Source organism: Corvus brachyrhynchos, unplaced genomic scaffold, assembly GCF_000691975.1.
Source record: "Corvus brachyrhynchos isolate BGI_N302 unplaced genomic scaffold, ASM69197v1 scaffold59, whole genome shotgun sequence".
Lineage (NCBI taxonomy): Eukaryota > Metazoa > Chordata > Aves > Passeriformes > Corvidae > Corvus > Corvus brachyrhynchos.
The window spans coordinates 2,684,221-2,688,795 of NW_008246054.1; the positions used below are offsets into that span (position 1 = coordinate 2,684,221).

Below are 4,575 nucleotides of genomic sequence, written 5' to 3' on the forward strand. Positions count from 1 at the left end.
CAGCGGGCGCATCCAGCGCCGGCAGCGCTCCTGCCCGCGGACATGTGAGAGCCGGAGCCGGGGAAGAGCTGGCTGCTGAGGTCAGTGAGGCAAACTCGGGGTTTGTTTGTGTTTCCTTCTTTCTCTGAAATGAGAGGCTGGATCGGGAGGAGCAGAAGGAGGAGGTGGATACGGAGACGCAGAGGATTCACTCAGGCCGGGATGTGCCGTGTGTGCTCGGGGATTTAAAGTTTTCAGGTAGCTCCGGTGTGAACTTTTTATTATTAATATTTTTGCAGCTGCAGCGGTGCTCAGGCTGCTCCGGGTGTGCCGTGTCTCATAGCAGAGCGTGCCGAGGGTGGGCGGTGGGTCCCTGAGCCCGGCCGTGCCCACAGGGGGACACGGGGTGTCTGTCACCAGCCCTGCATCGCGGGGGGAGCGTGGCAGCAGCGCCCGAGGATTGGCACGGGAAGGGAAGTGGTGTCCTCAGCAAAGACCAGGCGAGTTTTACCGCTCTGCTGCCTCTGAAGCTGACGAGGAGTGGCGACTCCAGCCGAGGAGCTGGTGGCTGGGGACAGGGACAGCCCCGCTCTGGAGCCCAGGGACAATTCTCCAGGCATTTCACCTCCTGGTAAAACAGGCTGTGGATTTCAGCCAGGGATTTCTTTCCACTCCTCTCCTCCACCCCCGCTTGCTTCTCTGCAAACCTCCCCCTTGGTGCCTTTCTTCCAGGTGAGGTGGGGAAGTTCAGTGCCTGATGTTTTTGGGGTTTGGGGTTGTGGCCGTGCCAGAGGTGCAGCCCCCACGGTGAGTTCTCCGGGGTGAGGTGTGGGGTGGTGCAGGATAAAGAAAAGCCGCGTGCAGGGGACTGACAGACAGCCCTGGATAAGGTGCTCCTGGCACTGGTGGTCACCAGCAGCACCAGCCCTGCTCCTGCCTGGAGATTTTGAGGTCGGCTGCCTTGAAAAGAGCAGAGGTAAGGAGCGGTGACATGTCTGGTTCACAGGGGGAGAGACAGATAGGGCAGGGCACGTGGGCATGGATGTGTGGGAATGGATAACTGCCAAGCCCGGGGCAGATAAGAGCCCGCTCAGACAAGGGCACAGATTGCCAAGGACTGTCCACAGGGTAGAACTTAGTCCTAGGGACTGATTGCTGCATCCTGTCACAGCTCTGTCTCTGTGGGACGTGGTCAGGTCGCTTCATGTCCAGGTTGTGTCCTCCCTGAAATCAGGTGAAATCGTGGTGGACACATTTAAATGTTGAGGCAGCGCACTCTGAGCGGGTGACAGTGAGCGCTGCTGTGTTATCCCTGAACCTGCCGCCATCCTCGCTCGTCCCTGACCTGGGCGCTCACCAGACGCTTCCAGGCAGCAGCTCCCAAGCTGGATCGGCTGTACCAGACCCGTCAGGGTCCATCCACCACTGGGTCCTGCCTGCAGGTCCCAATGTGCTGTCCCCTTGGAGGGCTGGACAAAGCCGGAGTGAGCAGCCCTTGAGCCTGACGCTCTGTCCTGCATCGGGTCAGGTCTGCAAGAAGCTGAGCCTGGAGGAGAGGAGGGGAACCAAAGGCAGGTCAGTGCCCTGGGGACACCAGCTGTGAGAGAAGCTGGTCTGACACAGGGACAAGGTTTGGCTCTTTGGGTGGCTCATGAGTGTCTGTGGTTTGGTTTGGTGGGTGAAGCTCCCTTCGGAGCGGACGTTTCACCTGTGTTTGGGTGAGTATGGAATCGCTGAGGGATCTGCCATGACTTGGCCAGCACAGAAATACCTGCCATGGTGCTTGGGGACCTTTGGGGCACTGTCCCAGAGCAGATCTGACAGGCTTTGGTGGGGCTCAGCAGTGGTGTGGGAAGAGTTGCATCCCGAGCTGCTCTGGGGGCAGCAGGAAGCTGTGGGAAAAGCCACCACCAGAGCGTTGGGTTGAGGGGATCTCTGGCAGCAGATCTTGGTGTGCTGGGGGGCACAGCTGTGGATGAAGGGGGGTCTGGGTTGCTCAGGTGCCAGAGATTGGGACAGGGTGCTGATCCCAGGATAGGGCAGTGGGAATGTGTCAGAAAAAGTTCTCTGCACAGTTCCAGGTGGGCAGCGGGTCCAAGGTGGAAGCCCTGCAGGGCATCTGTGGGCTGTGGCTTCAGGTGTTGGGAGCTGGAGAGGTTTAGTTCTTGCAATGAGGCTTTCTGCCTTTGTTTAATGGCTTTCCTGAATCTGAGTGAAAATGGCCAGCGGCGTTGAGGCACAGGAGTCAGTTTTGACTTTGTTTTGCCTTGCCTGGGATCGCTTCAGCCTTGGCCTCACCTGCACATCTGGAGTGGTCAGACCGAGGGATTTCCCCAGGAGATGCTGCTCCCCATGCTGCACCTCTGGGGCAGAGCTGGGCAGCCCAGGACCTTCTCAGCCCAAAACTGTGACAGGTTTTATTTGGTGTGAGAGTTTATCAGAGAGGAAAATCAGTGGCATTGTGCTCCTCCACCAGGTGTAGTGACCTTACCCTGGGGCTTGGGGCTCCTGAGGAGCTGGTGGTCCCAGCCTGCAGGCAGAGGGGAGGGTGGCAGAGCAGGCGCCTGTCACGCTCTGCAGCTGCTTTTTGCTGCCTTTCCAACACCTCAGCTGTGGTTTTACACATCCTGAATCCACCCAGGCAGGTTAAACAGCCTGTTCCTCCACCAGCAAGGGAATGCGTGCAAAAGCCTGGATGCTGTCCAGTGGCCCATGTGGGGAGAGTCCTGCTCCCAGCCACTCAGAAAATGGGAACAAAGCTCTAATCCCTATGAGTGGGACCTCCACCTGCTTGGGATGGTGCCATCTGTGTCCTGCCTGAGGTTAGGGAGCAGGAGCAGAGGCTCCACACTTGTCCTTGTCCCTGTGTGGGCAGAGGCGGGAGTGTCCCTGTACCCCTGCCAAAGGTGAGCATGTTTGCAGCCAAATCTGCCCCGGGGTGATCTCTACAGTGCCAGCAGCCCCCAGGTCCCTCTGCCCCGTGCAGATGGGGTTGGTTTTACTCTTTGTGATGGCATCTGGCTGCCACAGGAAGGTGACAGTTGGCAGAATTTGGGCAGTTGCGGTGCTGGAGGCAGAGAACGGGGGATGAGGCCAGGCAGGGACACCAGCCAGGAGATGAGAATTGGTCTTGGGGCTGGAAAACCGAAGCTGGTGCCGAGGAGCCATTTAGGGGTGTGGCTGTGTGTCTGTGCTGTGGCAGGGCCGTTGCTCAGCCCCATGAGGGGATGCCCTGGCTCTCAGGAAGCCTCCTGACCCTGGCTGTGCCAAGCCCCGAGCGAGCACAGCTCGGGAGCAGATGGCGAGCCCCAGGGTGTGATCACACTTCCATCTGCCCTCGAAGCTCCTGCCTCGGGGCTGGGAGCAGCCTGGCAGGGAAGGAGCTGAGCAGGAGCTGAGCACTCCGTGCCTTGTCACATTTGGGCATTTTAATTAGAGAGGTTCAGGCCTGGGGCAGGGTTTGGCTGGAGGGAGCCTGGTGCCCGAAGGTGCTGCCCTGGGGCTGCCCAAGCCCTGTCAGCCTCCTGCATCTCAGGTGCCACTGGGAGGTAGCCAGGCACACAGCGAGCCCCGTCCCACACCTCCATGCTCTTGGCTGCTCTTCCTACTGATTCAGAGCATCCTTTCCTCTGCCAGGCACGTTGGGAGCAGGATCCTGACACCCCGAACTGCAGGGTCTCTGCAGGATGTGCCGTGGGGGGATCTGGTCCCTGTGGAGGGGCAGCCCTGAGCTGGGGGCTCTGGCCATGCACTGCCAGGCTGCTCCTGCAAGCGGGAACTTCTCCCGTGGATCCAGGACTGCTCTGATTTACTCCATGCAGTCGTGGAAAAGCAGGAGGGAGGCTCGGTGTGAATGAACCGATTTCCTCCTCTACCCTGAAATTTGGGTCACACAACCCAACATAGCAGAGCTGTGAGAGATGCAGTTCACCCTCAGTTCAAGCCCAAGCCAGCTTTGATTTCCGAGGTGCAACTGTTGGTGGCTCAGAGGGTCCATTGGAGCTGTGGCTCCATTAATGAATCAGCACGTGGCAGGCAGGAGGTGAGAGGGGTTTTTCCCCTCCCTGATCAGCTCCCACATTGCCAATGTTCCTCTCTGGCCCGCTGCTAATTTTGACGCTGCCCTAAATAGAAGCTGAGTGCATCTCATCTGCTTCGCTTAGCATACAGGAAAATTGTTTTCCTTCATTTACCCAATCCAACTTGTGGCTTTAACCCTGTCAGCACAAGTCTCTCCCCACTGCAGAGCTCCCATGAAGGGCTTTGCCTGCCCCTGCCCCGGGGAACAGCTCTGGTGGAAACAGCACCGTGTGTGGTAGGATTGAGAGGGCTCCCAGGCTGCCCAGAGTGGCCACCAGCAGAGCTGGGAGAGGGACTTTGCTTCATCAGCAGTCAAGGGAATCCCTTGCTGTGCTGGAAAGTCTGGCTGGCTCTCCCCGTGCCCTCTCCATCTCTCTGGTGGGATGTGCAGCCCTCCAGGAGGGACCCAGTGCCCCTTCCCAGACTGGCCTCAGCTAGGAAATAGCTCAGATAGACCCAGTTCTAGGAGGTTTTGGTTGCTGTCTGTTGTGGTATTTTTTCCAGCAACTGGTGGGA

General features: G+C 58.7%; 1 protein-coding gene across 7 annotated transcripts in view; it reads left to right on the forward strand.

Annotated features, from left to right (window-relative positions):
* Positions 1-4,575, forward strand: part of GPSM1 (G-protein signaling modulator 1) — a 48,152-nt gene that overhangs the window by 38,039 nt on the left and 5,538 nt on the right. The window contains exon 1 of one of the 7 annotated variants that reach the window (XM_017745522.1): positions 7-80. The exons of 4 other annotated variants lie outside the window; for them this stretch is intronic. The gene's annotated coding sequence lies outside the window, so the exon portion shown is untranslated. Of the gene's footprint in view, positions 1-6; positions 81-100; positions 238-974; positions 1,555-4,575 lie in introns of those variants that run through there. 2 more of the 7 variants (XM_017745523.1, XM_017745524.1) reach the window with 2 other exon arrangements.